The 20,942-nt window shown below is 45.8% G+C and overlaps 1 protein-coding gene and 1 pseudogene across 1 annotated transcript in view; both read left to right on the top strand.

The window, feature by feature from the left end:
- Nucleotides 1–9,374, top strand: part of Faul2 (FAU ubiquitin like and ribosomal protein S30 fusion like 2) — a 733,200-nt gene extending 723,826 nt beyond the window's left edge. Inside the window, exon 2 of the mRNA XM_039087353.2 lies at nucleotides 8,405–9,374. The gene's annotated coding sequence lies outside the window, so the exon portion shown is untranslated. The remainder of the gene's footprint in view (nucleotides 1–8,404) is intronic.
- Stmnl-ps1 (stathmin like, pseudogene 1) lies at nucleotides 8,502–8,943 on the top strand (annotated as a pseudogene).
- Nucleotides 9,375–20,942: the final 11,568 nt, after the last annotated feature.

Here is a 20,942-nt window from a genome sequence, read left to right on the forward strand (position 1 = left end):
ACATGGTCAAAATAGAAAGGAGGTAAAATGAATGAGAAGTGGGGGAGGGGAGCCCATGAACCCATGAGCTGGAGAAGTTTGGAGTGAGGGTCAGGGTGAGAAAAGCCGGGATGCCAGCATGGACTGGGAAATGTGCAACAGGTTATTGTGATACTGAGGAAGCTGGGAGGCCAGTAAGTGCATTGGTGTGCTAATAGTCACCACAGATAGCATTTGCCCCTTGTGCCAGGAAACTGGCTCCTTTGGTAGCTCCTGGGGAATAATGGCTTTTGTCTAACCACCAGAATTTGGGGAAATAAACTTCTTATCTGACTCACATAAATAAAAATAAAATTTCAATCTTTCGATCTTTCTCTCTCTCTCTCTCTCTCTCTCTCTCTCTCAGTCAGACTCTTATGTATTGTATAAGTTTGGATTTAAAAAAAATTTCATTTGCTGACTCAACAAATTGCTTCCGAATAAGAAATACAGTAATGATATTACTAGCTTCAGATCAGGTTGACCTTGGCCTGAGCTGGATCCTGGGACCATTGTCTGGTGCCTGGGCCTCTTCTCTCCTACCACTGCCTTGGCTTCCTCTTCTGGGACAGACAGAGGGACAGACAGATGAGGCCTTGCACTTAGCATTGCTTCGTTAGTGTGAAGCAGTTACAGACTTCTAATACAGCCTCTTACAGCATTAAGACAGAGAGAATGAGCTGTGGGGTTTGTTGCATAACTGATTTTTCTCATCAGTATTCATTTTCTGAGCTAAGAACGTACAGCCCAGGGTACCTCAGCTGACCCTAAAGGGGGTGCTGTGAATCCTAGTTAGACTTATGCTCCCTGAGGGCAGAGACTGGAGCTTTAGACCTTTGGTTCTTAGCATGTGTCACACAGAGGTATGCTAGACTTTCTTCAAACTGCAGTAAAGACCCTGCAAACAAGGGCTGGATTGGTACTGACTCAGAGTACAGCAGGGAGGGTTTGCCCAAGCTTTCCTTTCCTGTGAGCTTCCAAGTCTCCTGTCCTAGTTTGCTTTCTATTGCCGGGATAAGACATTGACCAAAGGCAACTTGGGGAGGAAAGGGTTTATGTCAGCTCACACAGCTTCCAGCCCATCATGAAGGGAACCCAGGGCAGGAACTGGAAGCAAGAACTAAGGCAGAGGCTGTGGAAGAAGCTGCTCACTGGCTCGTTCCCCATGACTTTGCTCAGCCTGCTTTCCTATGCAACCCAGGACCACGTGCCCAGAGCTGAGCTGGGCCCCCCAGGCACCGGTCATCAGGAAAGCAGATGCCCCACAGGCCAGTGTGATAGAGGCGTTTTCTCTCCTGAGGTTTCCTCTCTCCAGATGTCAAGCTTGTGTCAAGTTGACAGCCTCATGTTACTTTTTCCCATAATGCCTTCTGCCTAAGTGGCTGATAGTTATAATCTCAGTTCCCTCAAATTATGCACAAATTTCTCAAACCATCTATTTGTCGTTCCTCTTCTAATCAAGAAGTCGTTCTAGGTGAGTGCCATTTCTAATTCCATGCAAGACAGCATCTGTATACCAAATACTCAAACAATGCTCCATAAATGCATAGATAAGACCTCAGTCCCCCAAACCCTTTCAGCACAATGAGGCAAGGAATGAAAACTTATATTCACTGAGTCTTTGCAAAAAAAACAGGCAAAAGGAACACAAGCTGAGTTTTTCCACTCTCTGGCCGATGCCTGGGTCCTTGTCATTAAAAAGCCCATTCTGCTAAGTTAACCTCTGCTCATCTCCCCGCAGTTTTCTTAAGGTTCTCTTGCATATTGCATAAGGGCACCACAAAAATACTCCAAATTCTGTCAGAAAGATGAGAGATCAGCCATTGCTTTCATCCCAGTGAGATAAGGAGGTAACAGTACACTAGAACTCTTCTTTTGGTGGTGGACTAACAGTAACATGTTTTCAATGTCCATTTTTTGTAAAACACCGAAGCACCCATCTAACCACATTTTAAGCCAACCAGTCAGTGTCTCAGAGCCCGGGTTCCCTTGCTTGTGTTACCTGAACACCAGGCATCCATACAAAGAACTTGTAAATAACCATGGGACACCAATGCAGAAGGGTAGTCAACGATGCATAGACCTTCAAAGCAGACGTGGAGTTGAGTCTCCATGTGGGTCCCCCAACAACTAGACCAGGGCTTTCCCTAAAGCTGTAGCCTGACTGTGGAATCCATTCCACAACAAGGCCACCTTGTCTGGCCTCAGTGGGAAAGGATATGTCTACTATGCAGAGACTTGATGAACCAGGGCGGGGAATACCCAGGTGGCCCCCACCCTCTCAGAGGACAAGGGGAGGAGGGTTAGAGGAGGGTCTATGAAAGGGGGCATGGGGATGGGGGGGAGGCAGCATTTGGGATGTAATAAATAAATAAATAATTTTTTTTAAAAAGCTTCAGATTTAATCCTGACGTAACATCCAAACACAAGCATTCTAATATCCCAAAGAACTCATAAACATTCCAAACAATAACATCTCCTGGGTAATGTGGTGGTTTGAATGTGCTTGGCCCACAGGAAGTGTACTACTAGGAGGTGTGGCCTTGTTGGAGGAAGTTCATTACTGCAGGGGTGGGCTTTGAGGTCCTATCCTCAAGCTCCACCCAGTATGGACACAGTTTCCTGCTGCTGCCTGGGAATCAAGATGTAGAGCTCTCAGCACTTACAGCACCATGTCTGCCTGGATGCTGCCATGCGTCCCGCCATGATGATAATGGACTGAGCCTCTGAAAACTGTAAGCCAGCCCCAATTAAATATTTTACTTTATAAGAGTTGCCTTGGTCATGGTGTCTCCTCACAGGAATGAAACCCTAACTAAGACAAATAGGTAAGTTGTCTCTGATGTAGCCATCTTTTTTCTATGATTTGGGTGACCATTGGTCCTTTGAATTTTGCATTTCCTAGAGGATTCAGCTGACCATGCCTATATATTGTCATCTTGATGTCCCCGGTCAAATCTCTATCCCTCAGAGCACACATGAGCATCCTTCAGTACATCCCCAGCCTTGCATTTAGTGAAGGAGCCTAGTCACTTCATGATAGCCAAAGGGCAGGAGCCCAAGCAGTCACTGGTATGTGAGTGGAGCTGAACAAAGTGAGGTGTATACAAACAATGGAAGACCGGTTGGCCTTTAAAAAGAATCAGATTCATGGCTGTTTAGTAAATTCCATTTCTGGGCTTGAACCAAGTTGCCAAGTAATTGGTTCAGGAGCTTACTTCTGCGGATATTTCTCAAGACACATGTCATGTCTCACGCATGATAGGCAAGCACCCTACCACTGAGCTAAAAACTCCAGCCAGGATGTTTTAATGATAGAAATTAAGCACACCGTTGCTATCTGGAAATGGAGCTTGACTTATGACCTGAATATTAAACTGTTTTTAATCCTTCAGATTGACATTCCAAAGACATTTTCTGTCCCCAGCTGAAAATTAAAGCACACGTAGCCAGGCAGTAGTGGTGCACGTCTTTAAGCCCAGCACTTGAGAGACAGAAGCAGAGCTGATGCTGACACATGCTGCAATATGGGTAAACCTTGGAGACATGAAGCCAAGGGAAACGAACCAGACATAAAAAGCCAAGTTATGTGATGCCGCTTTTATGAGGCACTAGACATTAGAGCTAACATAACGGCCATGGAAAGGCCAGTTTAGTGCACAGAGCTTCCGCGGCGGATGATGAAAAGCCCAGGAGGCAGACGGTGATGGTGAACCGCAGCAATGGACCTAGTCACCATAAATTCCACGCTTAAAATGTTTCAGCAAGTCAACCATGGTGGTCCTTACCTCCAGGCAAGAAGATTGAGAGTTCAAGACAGCCTGGGCTGCATAACAAAACCCTGTCGCAAGACAGAAAATAAAAGGTTTAGAATGATCGACTGTGTGTATGTTTTCTAAAACATTTTAAAGGAAGTTTTTAAAGCCCCGAGGACCCTGAGCTAGTGCTGACAAGAAAGCCTCCTCTCTGAGAGCCACCTTTTATAGTTTGCATACAAGGTGCCGTGCAAATGCCCAAGTGAAGAAGTCAACCAACAACCACCCAGCTATGAAGCCTAGGAACCCCAGCAACAACCAACGAGGCGTGGTAACCCTCGGGTGCAGTAGTGGCACACACGCCTTGGTGGTAACCAACAACTCTGTGATTGGACTTAAGGCCCACTCAACAGGAGGAAAATCATGCCAGGTACTGAAAACCTAAGGTTGTAGAGTTATGAATCTTGAAGAACCTACAACTGCCACTTTACCAAACCATTGTAAGTCCTAATTATATTCTAAGTATTTGTCCTTATACCCACAGAGAAGTGTAATCCTCACCTTGGATCAAGAAAGCCTGTCGCTTTGCAACAGATAGAGACCATTACAGAAAACAACACTAATCAAAATGCAGACTCATGGAACCCAGTCCCAACTACTACCCAACTCCTGCACCCGAGGCCCAGGGTTTGTTTCAGAAGAGAACAATGACTGTATGTGCCAAAGGAAGAAGGAGTTTGCTATGGGATTACATTTCCTAGAACTGTCAAAGCTCTACTCATCAAGTCTCACTAACATGGCTGCCTAAACATGAACTGAACAAGAATAACATCAATGGACATGTTAAATATGCTTCCACCTGGGGCTGGGGATTTAGCTCAGTGGTAGAGCGCTTGCCTAGGAAGCGCAAGGCCCTGGGTTCGGTCCCCAGCTCCGAAAAAAAGAACCAAAAAAAATATATATATATGCTTCCACCCATGTGCATGGGGGAACACTCACATGCATGGGGGAACACTCAGGTGCATGGGAGAACACTCAGGTGCATGGGAGAAAACTCACATGCAGGGGGGAACACTCATATGCACGGGGGAACACCACATGCATGTTTGAGGGGACACCCACATGCATGGGGAACACCCATGTGCATGGGGAACACTCAGGTGCATGGGGAACACTCAGGTGCATGGGAACAATCAGGTGCATGGGAACACTCAGATGCATGGGAGAACACTCAGGTGCATGGGGAACACTCAGATGTATGGGAGAACACTCAGGTGCATAGGGGAACACTCAGGTGCATGGGGAACACTCAGGTGCATGGGAGAACACTCAGGTGCATGGGGGAACACTCAGGTGCGTGGGGAACACTCAGGTGCATGGGGAACACTCAGGTGCATGGGGAACACTCAGGTGCATGGGGGAACACTCAGGTGCATGGGGGAACACTCAGGTGCATGGGAGAACACTCATGTGCATGGGGGAATACTCACATGCATGGGGAACACTCAGGTGCATGGGAACACTCAGGTGCATGGGGAATACTCACATGCATAGGGAACACTCAGGTGCATGGGGAACACTCAGGTGCATGGGGAACACTCAGGTGCATGGGGAACACTCAGGTGCATGGGGGAACACTCACATGCATGGGGGAACACTCACATGCATGGGGGAACACTCAGGTGCATGGGAACACTCAGATGCATGGGGGAACACCCATGTGCATGGGGAACACTCAAATGCATGGGGGAACACTCAGGTGCATGGGGAACACTCACATGCATGAGGAACACTCAGATGCATGGGAGAACACTCAGGTGCATAGGGGAACACTCAGGTGCATGGGAACACTCAGATGCATGGGGAACACTCAGGTGCATGGGGAACACTCAGGTGCATGGGGAACACTCGAATGCATGGGGGAACACTCAGGTCTATAAGGGAACACCCCTGTGCATGGGGAACACTCGAATGCATGGGGGAACACTCAGGTGCATGGGGGAATACTCACATGCATGGGGAACACTCAGGTGCATAGGGGAACACTCAGGTGCATGGGAACACTCAGGTGCATGGGGAACACTCACATGCATGGGGGAACACTCACATGCATGGGGGAACACTCACATGCATGGGGGAACACTCAGGTGCATGGGAACACTCAGATGCATGGGGGAACACTCAGGTGCATGGGAACATTCAGATGCATGGGGGAACACTCAGGTGCATGGGGAACACTCAGGTGCATGGGGAACACTCGAATGCATGGGGGAACACTCAGGTCCATAAGGGAACACCCCTGTGCATGGGGAACACTCGAATGCATGGGGGAACACTCAGGTGCATGGGGAACACTCACATGCATGGGGAACACTCAGATGCATGGGAGAACACTCAGGTGCATAGGGGAACACTCAGGTGCATGGGAACACTCAGATGCATGGGGGAACACTCAGGTGCATGGGGAACACTCAGGTGCATGGGGAACACTCGAATGCATGGGGGAACACTCAGGTCCATAAGGGAACACCCCTGTGCATGGGGAACACTCGAATGCATGGGGGAACACTCAGGTGCATGGGGAACACTCACATGCATGGGGAACACTCATGTGCATGGGGGAACACTCAGGTGCATGGGGGAATACTCAGGTGCATGGGGGAACACTCAGGTGCATGGGGGAACACTCAGGTGCATGGGGAACACTCAGGTGCATGGGGAACACTCAGGTGCATGGGGGAACACTCAGGTGCATGGGGGAACACTCAGGTGCATGGGAGAACACTCATGTGCATGGGGGAATACTCACATGCATGGGGAATACTCAGGTGCATGGGAACACTCAGGTGCATGGGGAATACTCACATGCATAGGGAACACTCAGGTGCATGGGGAACACTCAGGTGCATGGGGAACACTCAGGTGCATGGGGAACACTCAGGTGCATGGGGGAACACTCACATGCATGGGGGAACACTCACATGCATGGGGGAACACTCACATGCATGGGGGAACACTCAGGTGCATGGGAACACTCAGGTGCATGGGGGAATACTCACATGCATGAGGAACACTCAGGTGCATAGGGGAACACTCAGGTGCATGGGAACACTCAGGTGCATGGGGAACACTCAGGTGCATGGGGGAACACTCAGGTGCATGGGAACACTCAGATGCATGGGGAACACCCCTGTGCATGGGGAACACTCAAATGCATGGGGGAACACTCAGGTGCATGGGGAACACTCACATGCATGGGGAACACTCAGATGCATGGGAGAACACTCAGGTGCATAGGGGAACACTCAGGTGCATGGGAACACTCAGATGCATGGGGGAACACTCAGGTGCATGGGAACACTCAGGTGCATAGGGAACACTCGAATGCATGGGGGAACACTCAGGTCCATAAGGGAACACCCCTGTGCATGGGGAACACTCGAATGCATGGGGGAACACTCAGGTGCATGGGGAACACTCACATGCATGGGGAACACTCAGGTGCATGGGGAACACTCACATGCATGGGGAACACTCACGTGCATGGGGGAACACTCAGGTGCATGGGGGAACACTCAGGTGCATGGGGGAACACTCAGGTGCATGGGAGAACACTCACATGCATGGGGAACACTCAGGTGCATGGGGGAACACTCAGGTGCATGGGGAACACTCAGGTGCATGGGGAACACTCAGGTGCATGGGAACACTCAGGTGCATGGGGAACACTCGAATGCATGGGGGAATACTCAGGTGCATAAGGGAACACCCCTGTGCATGGGGAACACTCGAATGCATGGGGGAACACTCGAATGCATGGGGGAACACTCACGGGCTTGAGGGCTCAGTCCTACACGAAGAACTATAGGTAACTAAGGAGTGCTGAAAGTCTTCCCCAGGGAAGCCCATACTAAATGGTTGTTTAATTGTCGGGCCTGAAAGCATACACATACAAATAAGAGTATGCAGACCGAGCAGGTTGTATTCATGTGTTCAGGAATATATACATACATATATATAATATATATTATTATATACATTAAATACATATATACATTATATACATAATATTATATATAATTATATGTATATATATGTATATATAATTTATTATATGTAATTGAAGCACATACGTACACACACAGACACACACAGACACACACACACACACGAAGGTTAATAATACTACCAGATTTCTCAAAATTAGAAAAAGAATAAGCAACATGGATTGAAAAGATGGAGAATATGTAAACAATTATATGCCAACAAGTTTGAAAACTAAAAAAGACATGAACAAATTCATAGGAAAATAGAAGATCTATAAAGAAATAACAACTACTAAGGAAATTGAGCTAGTTTGCAGTTGACTAATAATAACTTTGAGCCATCATTCTAAAAACAAGGAAGCTCTTTCACACCCCAGGAAAGGTGAAACACTAATGTTCATCCCAGCAGGCCAGCATGAATTTACGCCCACGATGGACAAGGGCAATGCACAGGTGGAAATCAGACATCTCACTGATGAACAGACGCAAACCGCAGGTTAGTGTGGGAGTTAGAATGAGTGGCTTCTATAGCTCGGTTATTTGCACGCTCGGTCTCAAGTTTATGAAGTATTTGGGAAGAATTAGAGGTGTGGCCAGGCGGCTCCAACCGAGCAGGGCTTTCCTTGCCAGTGGAATGTGTAGAGTGTACAGCCAATCTCTTGTCTCTTGTCTTCTGTTCGACATGGCATCTTCTGATATTCAGGCGAAAGAGCTTCCGGCCAGGCTTTTGAGCTGATTCTCAACCCTTGGTCAAAACAGTCTGTCCCTGAGTTCCCCCTCCCCCACCCTCCCTCCCTAGCAAAGAAGAAGGATCTTTCCCTAGAGGAAATTCAGAAGAAATTAGAAGCTGCAGAAGACACAAGTCTCATGAAGCAGAAGTCTTGAAGCAGCTTGCTGAGAAGCGGGAGCATGAAAAGGAAGTGCTTCAGAAAGCCACTGAGGAGAGCAACTTCAGCAAAATGGCAGAGGAGAAACGGACCCACAAAATGGAGGCTAACAAAGAGAACCGGGAGGCGCAAATGGCTGCCAAGCTGGACCGTTTGCGAGAGAAGGACAAGCACGTTGAAGAGGTGCGGAAGAACAAAGAATCCAAAGACCCTGCGGACGAGACCGAGGCTGACTAAGGTGTTCCGAGAACTGACTTTCTCCCCGACCCCTTCCTAAATATCCAAAGACTGTACTGGCCGGTGCCATTTACTTTTTCCCGCCTGACAAATATTCTAGAAGCTGACGTAGAACCGTATAGGTAGATCCAGACCGTGAGATGTTTTAGGGGCTCAAGGGGAGAAACTGAAAGTGTTTTGCTCTTTTTTAAAGTGTTAGCTATTTTTCTCGTTGCATCTTTTCCACTCGGGCACACTCGGTGTGCTGGGTTAATGGCTAGTGCTGTATTGGCTGTGGAAGACGTTCGTGAAGAGTATGTAGTGGCTTCTTCCAACCCATTAGATGCTGAGTATCTGTTCACTTTGAGATCCCAATTCTGTCCCAATCTCACTAGATGCCACTGTACTTGAATGGTTAATAAACTACACAGTGCAAAAAAAAAAAAAAAAAAAAAAAAAAAGGTGTGGCCTTGTTGTGTCATTCATTGAAGGTGGAAAAGCCCAATGTCTGTGCATATGTGTGTCTCTCCCGCTCCCACCCCATCTCTCTCTCTCTCTCTCTCTCTCTCTCTCTCTCTCTCTCTCTCTCTCTCTCTCTCTCTCTCTCTCTCTCCCTGCTGCCTATGGATCAAGATGTAAAACTCTCAGCCACTGCTCCAGCACCATGTCTGTCTGTCTGCTTCCCACCATGATGATAATGGACTGACCCTCTGAAACGCCCAGTTAAACCCTTCCTTTTATAAGAGTTGCTTGCCTTGGTCGTGGTGTCTTTTCAGAGCAGTAGAACAGTGGCTAAGACAATTAGCAATAACTGTGTAGGATTGGCCAGGTGGTTCAGTGGGAAAGCCACCAAATCTGATGACCTGAGTTCAACCCCTGAAACCTAGATAGTGGAAGGAGAAAATGGATCCTACAGGTTATCCTCTGGCCTTCATTCACATGCACACCATCACACACACACACACACACACACACACACACACACACACACACACACACACAATAAATAAATAAATAAATAAATAAATAAATAAATGCAATAACAACTTTTAAATGAAAGCACTTTTAAATTAGCATTGTAGGGCTAGAGATGACACAGTGGTAAAGAGCATGTGGCTCTTCCAGAGGACTGGAGTTCACTTTCTGTCACCCATATCGGGCAGCTCATAGCTGTCTGCAAGTCCAGCTCTAAGAGGATCTGCTACGGTTGGCCTCCATGGGCACTATATGCACATATGCCTAATTTTAAAATAAAAATACATCTTTTTAAAAAAATTAACATTATAACCCAACATGGCAGTGTATGCCTTTAGTCAGAAGGCAGAGACAGGTAGATCTCTGTGAGTTCGAGGCCAACAAGTTCCAGGACAGCCAGGGCTGTATAGAGACCCTATCTCAAAAATAAAAAGTACTGAATGAGAGAAACTGGGGGCTAGAGAGACGGCTCAGGAGTTAAAAGCATATACTGCTCTCCCAGAGTTCAATGTCCAGATCTCAAATGGCTTGCAACCACCTACAACTCTGGTTCCAGAGGGATCCCATACTCTGACCTCTGCAGGCACCTCTATTCACACATATATGTACACACACACACACACACACACACACACACACACACAACCTAAAAAGAAAGCTGGTGTGGTGCACCTTTAATCCTAGCACTCAGGAGCTCTGACCTGGCCAACCTGGTCTACAGAGTGAGTTCCAGGACATCAGGGCTACATAGTGAGATTCTGTCTCTGAAACAAAGAATTGACACCTGACCAAATTGTATTTGTCACAGGTAGACAAGATCATTTCTACATTGAATAGCTAATTACTAGAAAAATCATTGTATCTCAATAAATAAAAGATTTAAATTAATCTTATTCTTCATTCATGAGAGATACAAATATGAATCCTTTGTCCACTGAAACACAACCTCCTTAAGCTTCAAAGGTTCATCAGCAGGCAAACTCTCTTGTCAGTGGCACACTGCATACCTCTTATAGGAACCAGAAAAAATGGATACCTATTCTCCACATATGCCATAGTCACCAGAAACCACTGGAAATCATAGACAAATTATTGATTTTAACAACAGTTTAGCAAGTTACTAAATGCAGAAAATACAATACACAAAGTCATTGAATTTGTACAATCAGCAACAACTTTCTTTTTCGTTTTTTGGGGAGCTGGGGACCGAACCCAGGGCCTTACGCTCTACCACTGAGCTAAATCCCCAACCCCTCTTTTTCATTTTTGAGGAGACAGGGTCTTATCTGCTAACCCTGTAGCCCTGACTGGCCTTGAACTGAGAGTTCTGCCTGCCTCTGGCTCCTGAATGCTGAGATTAAAAGTTTGCATCATCACACCCAGCTTTAATAATTTTTCAAAGGTGACCATCTTGCATTAGTCCCCTTTCCCACTGTTGGGATAAAACACCAGGACCAGAAGCAACTTCCAGAAGAAAGACTTTATTTTGGCTTATGGTTCCAGAGGGTTGAGCGTCCATCTTGACAGGCATGGTGGTGACAGGAGCAGGAAGCAGAGGGCTCAAATGCAATTAGAAACCAGAGACACTGATCTGGAATTAGCACAAGGTTTTAGTGCCCAAACTCTCTCCCCCAGCGACATATTCCTCCAGCAAGGCCCCACCTTCTAAACCAAACCCAAATGCCATCAACTGAGGATCCAGTGTTCAAACATCTGGGCCGGTGAGGGACATTCTCACTCAAACCATCAACATACCAAAATACAAACCGAAATGAATGAATGTGACACATTATACAAGTACTTTATGAAAAAGTATAAACTCAGTACACATTTTTGTTTTTGTTTTTGTTTTTGTGAGACAGGCTTTCTCTGTGTAGCCCTGGCTATCCTGGAACTCTGTAGACCAGGCTGGCCTTGAACTCACAGAGGTCCATCTGCCTCTCCCTTCCGAGTGCTGGGATTAAAGGTGTGCACCACCACTGACTAGCTCAAAATAAAAAACTTTAAGTTCTAAATAAATAAAAAAAATTCTGGGGTTGGGGATTTAGCTCAGTGGTAGAGTGCTTGCCTAGCAAGCACAAGGCCCTGGGTTCGGTCCCAGCTCTGGAAAAAAAAGAAAAGAAAAAAAAAATTCTGTAGATGCCTAGTTGCTTTTCTTCTAAAACACTCTATTAAACACTTTTAAAAATTTAATTTTTATGTTTTCAGTTATTTGGTGTGTATGTGTACGTGTGTGTGTGTGTGTGTGTGTGTGTGTGTGTGTGTGTGTGTGTGTACAGTTTGCATGAGTAGGTTTTTTCTGTCTACCATGTAATTCCCAGACATCAAATCCAGGTCCTAAGTCTTGGCAGCAAGTGCCTTTACTCACTAAGCCATCTCATGGGCCCCAGTGTTTTAATTATAGTCAAACTTGCTGGGCACCTAATGGTGGTTAAATTCATACCCATTTCCTATCTTGTCAGTTTCAGCGAATCAGCTCGGATATGAGGATGACATCTGCTGTCTGTAACACTTCATTAGACTAAGTCTTTAGTCTAATGAAGTATTTAGACAAATAGTATTTAAGTATTTAGACAAATAGCACACGGTCTCCTCAGAAGCCAGGAGCAGGATTGACGAGAGAAAGTGGAGTGTCTGACTGTGGGCAGGGGCCCCTGACTGGTCCCACCAGCCCTGAGAAGGTTCCGGTGAATCAGGATGCTCTAGAAACTTCAATCACATCCCAAGAAACTGGATCTAAGAAAGAGGTGCTGGGCCCTAGGAGCAGAACTAGTTCCTGCCCAGTGGGAAACTTAACCATCCCGGGTTTCTCACTGTGTTGAGTGGGACAGGAAGTAGAACAAGTACTGAAGGAAGTTCTAATCAAAAGATTAGAGACCAAGAGAAGACAGAAAAGCCATTGACCCTTCTGAACAAAGACTGAAATTAATTCAACAAACATTTCCAGAGCCCCATCCTCAATCCCCATCAATGCTGTAACTGAGCATTCTAAAGTGATTATGTCCAGGCCCAGTGAGGCTACTTTTACAAATGGCCTTTCTCTTAACAGCCATATGAATCAGATGCCATTCATTTCCTGATATGACATAATAGGACTCCGGGCTCCATGCTAAGGGACGTAGTGACTTGGGGGGTGGGGGGTATCTAGATGGAAGATCAAATATAGATATAGGTACAAATAAAGATACATGTATCAAATAAAGACATATGTAGCAAATAAAGATACATATAGATACATTTTAATAATGCAACCTGGAAGAAATTCCAATCCAAGGAAAGGCATCTGCACAAAGCAGTAAGGTGAGATGGTCATGGCATGTCAGGACAGTGAGGGACCTAGCTGTGGGACCTAGCTGATTCTGGAAGGTTCAGATAGAAACAACGCATGAAAGAGAGAAGTGGAAAATATCCATCTTAAGTTAAAGGGGACCACAGCATGATTGTCTAGATTTAGAAATGTTACATTTAATGTTTTAAAAATTATTCGTAGCTGGGCATGGTAGTGCAAGCCTTTAATCCCACACTCAGGAGACAGAGGCAGTGATTTTTGAGGCCAGCCTGGGTTGGAGGGACTATGTAGAAAGACCTGTCTCAAAAACAACACAACAAACCATCAACAAACTATTTATATTTATCTCCATTTAGTTGTATGTTTATGGGTTGTCCCTAGAGACCAGAAGAAGTTCCCTGAGGCTGTAGTTACAGGCAGTCATTAGATGCCTGGCATGTGGGGTGGAAATCAAACTTGGTTCCTCTGGAAGAGCTGCAAATGCTCTTAACTGCAGAGGCATCTCTCAGCCTCAAACAATTTTCCCCCATTTTTACAGGGGTAAAGTACTATACTATATAAATAAGGTCTTCTCTACTAACTTTAATTACCAAAACTACAGAGCTTTCTATAAATAAAGAAAAGAAATATTGGATCGTGACAACCTCCCATGCCTGGCCAAGGAGCAAGACCGCTCCCTTCCAATGTGTGTCAGGGATGGAGGAGAGACCTGAAAAGCAGTCTTTAGTCTCACATCTCTTTCTGTGTTGGATGACCAGGATTCATGAGGACTGATGTGTGGTTTTAAGGTTGGCCACTGGCAGTCAGATGCAATGGTGACAGAGATGCAGGGCTAGGATCACTGCTGGCTGGCTAACAGAGGCAAACTAGTTAAGATAAAGGCTAGTAGGCCGTCTAGGTGGCTCAGCGGGTGAAGATGCTTTCCACACAAGCCTGACAACCTGAGTTCAGTGGGACCCGTGAAAGCTGCCTTCTGACCTCCACACAAAATATAATGTGCACATCCCTACATTCACGCACATGCACAGTAATAAGAGACAGCATATTTAAAGGCCAGAAATAATACCAGAATAGCACCAGGAACACACTGTCGCCTTTACAAATGACAGTTATTAAAACTGTAGAAAGGAAAAGAAAAAAAGAAAAACATAGCAGTATGGGAAAATGCTTGAAAGATAAGTGAAAAGGGAAAGATTTTAAAATCACATGTAACTGTGACTGCAAATATCTTAAGGCTTAAGGAAAATACAACACCCCACCCCCAATTAATCATTTTACATCCAAATTTTACTTCTCTTTGAGTTGTGTTGTGGTCTGTGTACTTGCCCCACTAACCCATAAGCTAAAACTCTGCCTCCCAATTGGACTGGATATGGAGAGAGAACATGGAAGGGGGTGATTAAGGATAAATGAGATCGTGGGGTCTCTTATGGGTTCGAGTCCCAAGAGAAGAGAAAGATCAGGGTAGACAGTTTGATGGTTAAAGTGCTTGATGTCCAAGCATGAAAACCAGAGTTCTGATTCCCAGAACCCAGTGGGCTGTAGGTAGAGTATGGCAGCTCTCCTATAATCCTAACCTCAGGAGACAGTGGTGGGGGACCCCCAGGGCAAGCTGGCAAGCAAGACGAGCTATCGGCCAGTCTTGGTTTTGACTGAGACATCTTGCCTCAATGAATAAAGTGGAAAGGACAGTCAAAGATACTTCCTACTCGGACTTCCAATCTCAGACTTCCGCATACACCACATGTACATATACCCACACCACACGTGTGTGGTCGCACACATGGAAGCAAGCACATACCCAAAAACGGGGGGGGAGAGAAGAGGAGGGGGCGGGAGGAAGGGGAGGAGGAGAGGGAGGGGGAGGAGGAGGGGGAGGAGGGAGGAGGAGGGGGAGGGGGGAGGAGGGGGAGGAGGAGAAGGAGGAGGGGGAGGAGGAGAAGGAGGAGGGGGAGGAGGAGAAGGAGGAGGGGGAGGAGGAGGGGGAGGAGGGGGAGGAGGAGGGGGAGGAGGGGGAGGAGGAGGAGGACATGACACAGCAGAGAAGCCAGGTGAGGACTCAATGTGGTGTCACCTGCGTGCTGAACCAACACTACTGCGCTGTGACTGTGGACACCTGGATTCTGTCATCCCAGCCTCCCTGTCCAGTCTTTTGTTATGTCAGCCTGACCAGACTAACAGCAAGGCGATCAGCCACCCTGCCCTACCAGCTCTCCCATTGCCTTCCATTGCAATTCTCCTTTTGCCCTTGTTTCCCCGTTGTTCCAGCTGAGATCCCTTGTGCGCAGAAACACAGAGCAGACTCTGCTTCTCCCCTGGCTGTGTGCTTCCTGCCTCCTTCCTCAAACTCCCAGCAATGGATTCCTGTTTTGCTCCATTCTATCGCCTCAAGTTTCTCAGATGTTTTAACCAGTTGCATTTTCTCTGAGTGCCAACCCTAACTCCCCCTCTCTAGAACTCTCAGTGCTCACTTCTCAGACATAAGCACCTGATCCCTGCGAGTGCAGTGGAGCCTTTCCATTGTGACTGAAAAAGACGTCTGATTTGCACCGTTGCTCAGACAGCTAGCATGAATACTGTCCCTCTCTGCCACAGCCCCGTCCTGTGTCTCTGTGCCTTTTTAGTACAGTGTTCCCAGGCTTCTGAAGGCAGCTTTTCCCATGAGAAAGGAAGAGAGAACCAGCAGGCTCAAGTCGAAGCATCCCAGGTTAACTAACCAATCTTCACATTTGACATTACCGTGTCAAAACCCACCAAGGACTGAAAGACTCATTCTTCAGTCAAGGATCCACCCATGAGCCAATCATTCTGGCCAATAGAAAAGAGGAGTCGATAAACCCTGGCTAGGTCGCTGCCAAGGAAGAGAGGAGGCCCCATCTCCACAAGAGGAAATGCAGACCAGATGAAGTCTTCCAGGTAACACTTGTCCTGATGCAGCTCAGAGCACAAACCCCTTTTCCAGCCATGACTTCAACCCCCCAGTGAGTGGGTCCCAACTCCTCCACTTCCCCCACCTCCCCAGCCCCAGAGGATCTGTTCCAAGCCATAATCCAGTAGAGAAGTCTTGGAGACATACCAGTGCTTTTCTTCTATCATGATTCATACAAACTTGGCTGTGAGCTTATACAAAGGAAAGAACGTGTCCAAAGCAGAACCCTTGAGTCCTTCCAGAATAAGGCTGAGTCTTAGTCTGAAAAGATGGATTTAGTTTGTGTGGCAAAGGGGAAACATCGCCTAGCTTTAAAGGTTAGGTTAAACCTGGATTAGAACGCAAAATAAATCTACAGATGCTGCATCCTGAGAGACACTTTTAAAACTACAGTAAGCCACTCTTGGCAACAGAAAGCGAATTGGATACATTGTTGGAGGGGTTTTAAAACAGTATGAGCCTCTCTGAGAGCAATTTCACATTGTATCTTTCAAATAAGAAAAAATAATAATAATAACCCTGAGCTTGATCTTTCATACCTGTAATCCTCAAACTCAGAAAGCTGAGGCAGAAAGATTGCAAGTTCAAAGCCAGGCTAAGCAACAGAATGAGAACCTATCAAAAAGAGGAAGGAAGAAAAGAAGGAAGGAAGGAAGGAAGGAAGGAAGGAAGGAAGGAAGGAAAGAAGGAAGGAAGGAAGGAAGGAAACCAGACATTTCATAGCCAAGAATATTTTGAAAGCAAACAAATAAACACACTAAAGATTTGTGGGAAAAAAAGATTTGTGAAAATATGTTTACTATGGTATTATTAATTATAATGAAACTGCATTAAAAACACGAAAAGATGGCTAAATGCAGGGTGGTAAATGCTTTCCATAGAATTTTTTATGAATTAAAAATCATATTGACTGGGGAGATGGTTCCGTAAAGGTAAAGGCACTTGCTGCTAAACCTGATAACTTTAGTTCAGATTCCCAAGACCCACATTGTAGAAGGAAAGAACCATTTCCCACGAGTTGTCCTTTAACTGCCACACTAAACTCTGATAGATGATAGATAGATAGATAGATAGATAGATAGATAGATAGATAGATAGATAGATAAGATAGATAGATAGATAGATAGATAGATAGATAGATAGATAGATAGATAGATAGTCTGACTGATTGATTGATGGTAGATGATTTTTTTTTCAAAAATAAGGTGGGCATGGTGGTACACACTTCTAATCTCAGATCTGAGAAGATATAGGCAGGCATATTTCTGTGGGTTTAGATCTGGCCTGGTCTACATAGATAGCTCAGAGACAACCAGGGCTATATAATAAGGTGCTATTTAAAAAATAAAAAATGCGGGGTTGGGGATTTAGCTCAGTGGTAGAGCGCTTGCCTAGGAAGCGCAAGGCCCTGGGTTCGGTCCCCAGCTCCGAAAAAAAGAACCAAAAAAAAAAAATAAATAAATAAAATAAAATAAAATAAAATAAAAAATGCTTAAAAGGCTACAAATAGGTTTTGTGTATATGCTTATAACTGTATTGATACCTATAGTATAATGTTTAGTGATAAAAGATAAATTCTAAACCACTTATTGCTTTTTGTCACTGTAAGGAACAACTTCCAAGAATCAACCTAAAAGAGAAAGTCCTTAGGTGGGTTCATGGTTCTGATGTTCCCTTTTATGGTCACTTTGACCCATCACTGTGAACACCTGCTGAGGCAGAGTACCCCAACAGGGAACTCATCAGAGCGAAGCTTCTCCCTTCAGGGCAGCCAGAAAGGAAGCATGTGGCACACACCTTTGATCTCCAGCATCTGGAGGCAGAGGCAGACAGATCTTTGTGAGTTCAAAACCAGCCTGGCCTACTTGGCAAGCACCAGTCCAGCCAGGACTGCATACTGCATAGTGAGACTCTGTCTCAAAAACAAACAAACAGAACACCTTCCTGGGGTGTCCGCCTGTCACTAGCCTGTATCTCCTGCAGTTCCCAGCACCTCCCCCTCAGGAGTCCATTCAATCATGAATGCCTCAGCGGTTTAACCCCTGGTGAGGTGAATGACCCAGTCACATCCCGAAAGCCTTACCTCTGAAGGTGGCTGCACTGGTATCTAAGCCTTTGACACATGAGGGCATTTCAGATCCACACTATAGCATTTATAGAGTCCTGTCGGGATCATATAAAAGGAAAAGATGTCTGTATGAAAACAAGGGCAGCAGGGCTGGGTGCTGGAGACACGGCTCAGAAGTTAAGAGCAAAGGACCTGGGTTCAGTTCCCAGCACCCACATGGCAGCTCACAACTGTGTGTAACTCCAGTTCCAAGAGAAAGGATGCCCTCTTCAGCTAGCACACGGTACACAGACATACACACAGGCAAAACACCATACATATAAAATTAAAAGTTCTTGGGGCTGGGGATTTAGCTCAGTGGTAGAGCGCTTACCTAGGAAGCGCAAGGCCCTGGGTTCGGTCCCCAGCTCCGGAAAAAAAAGAGCCAAAAAAAAAAAAAAAGTTCTTCAAAAATATTTTTTTTTAATTAAACATTCAGTTGGGTGTAGTGATACATACATCCCAACACTTGAGAGGTGGAGACAAGGGAATGAAGAGTTCAAAACCAGCTTTGGCTATGTAAGGCCCTGTCTCAGAAACGACAAACAAACAAACAAAAAAAACTTTTAGCCAGGCACAGGGGTGTTGGCATGCAATCCTTGGGACCCTGAGTCAGGAGGATTAGCATTAAGGATAGCCTAGGTTACATGGCACATACCAGATGTCCTAGTTTCTTTCCTCTCTCTTGCCATGATAAAACACTGTGACCAAAAGCAATTAAGGGAAAAGGGATTTATTTGACTTATACTTCCCTTCCAGGTCATAATCCTTCATTGAGGGAAGTCAAAACTGGAACCTAAGAAAGAAACCATGAAGAATACTGCTTGATGCTATGTTCCCAGGCTCATACATAGCTAGATTTTCTCAAACAGCCCAGAACTACCTGCCCCATTAATGGTGCTACCCACAGTGGGCTGGGCCCCTCTATGTCAATCAAGACAATGCACAGCCCCGCCCACCCAATAAGACAATTACTCCACTGAGACTTTTCCAGGTGACTCTACACTGTGTCAAGGTGACAATTCAGCCGACCTAGGACACCAGGCTAGTGAAAACTATGTACCAAGACTTTGTTTCAAACAGTAAAACAAAATAAAAACTTTTAAAAGTTATGTGAAGAAACTGGTAGCAGGCTACAGATCTAGGGTAGTGGTAAAGTAATTGCTTAACATGCATGAGGCCCCAGGTTCAAAATATCAAAATTATAATAAACTAAATTGTAAGAGTTTGGGGCATGGCTCAAAGGCAGGGTAGAGTTCATGGGCCTGTATTCCATCCCCAGGAACAGTAACTGTTGCTGTTGTTGCTGTTAATAAATCACAAAATGCAGAGGGTAGAAATCGGGGAAACCCACAGTCAGTATCCAAGTCTCACGGTCTTTTTGGCTGTGTGACTCCACATGATCCAAGTCTGCTGTGCTTTCCAGATTCCCTTTTGCTTTTCTGCCTCAGAAGAGGATGAGACTTAGTTCATAAATCAGCCCAAAGAAAACTGCATCTCCAGCACCCAGTCCAGCCACAGCTGAAGCCAAGACTCCCCTGTCAACAGATACCACCTCTTAGCAAGCAATTTGCCCGCATCAATCCGAAGCTATAGATTTTGTGTTTGCACCTAAGATAGAGTGCTTGCACTTGCTGACCTTTTGAATCCTCAGAGCACGGGGCAATATGACACGGGGGAGAGACCTATGCACAAAGGTCTCTATTAAGAATGGAATGCAGGGGCTGGGGATTTAGCTCAGTGGTAGAGCGCTGATCTAGGAAGCGCAAGGCCCTGGGTTCGGTCCCCAGCTCCGAAAAAAAAGAACCAAAAAAAAAAAAAAAAAAAAGAATGGAATGCAGCCGTAAAAAATTTACGTTTACAAATAGCTTGTAGCAGCACAGGGAAAGGCATATGTCACAGTACTGAGGAGAAGAGAGAGAACACAGGACTGCAGGATCCTGTAATTATGGCCACCTAAGAAAATGCATGTTTGGTCGACACCTCTGTCCCCTGCGCGGGATACGTGTCGGCCCGGAGATCTCCGTAATAGATCTCCGTAATAAACCTCGCCTTTGCTTATTACATCCAAAAAAAAAAAAAAAGAAAATGCATGTTTAAAGCTCTGGAACGGAGCGCACTCAGGCTACCTATGCTTCTATTCAAGTGGTGGGATAATGAGAGTTTTCTCTTTTTGTTTGTTCTAAAGTATATTACAATGAATATTTTTGAGATTGGAGAGATGGCTCATTGGTTAAAAGAATTTGTTGCTCTTGCAGAAGACCCAAGTTCTATCCCTAGGTCCCAAACTGCGTGGCTTACAACCATCTGTAACTCCAGCCTCTGGCCCCACTGGCACCTGCAGTCCTGTGAACAAATCTTCACATATGCACACCACACACACACACACACACACACACACACACACATACCACATACACACACACCATATACACACACCACTATACATACACCACACACATTAACACACACACTGCACACATACCACATACATGCACACCACACATCACCACACACACACACACCACATATATACATCCCACATACATACACACCACATACACACACACCACATACACACACCACACCCACTCAATAACACACCACATACTCACACACCACACACAACACACACACACATACACACCACATACACACACACACCACACACACACACACCACACACACACATCACACACACACACACAAACACCACACAC

The sequence above is a fragment of the Rattus norvegicus genome, chromosome 10 (genome assembly GCF_036323735.1).
Source record: "Rattus norvegicus strain BN/NHsdMcwi chromosome 10, GRCr8, whole genome shotgun sequence".
Classification (NCBI taxonomy): domain Eukaryota; kingdom Metazoa; phylum Chordata; class Mammalia; order Rodentia; family Muridae; genus Rattus; species Rattus norvegicus.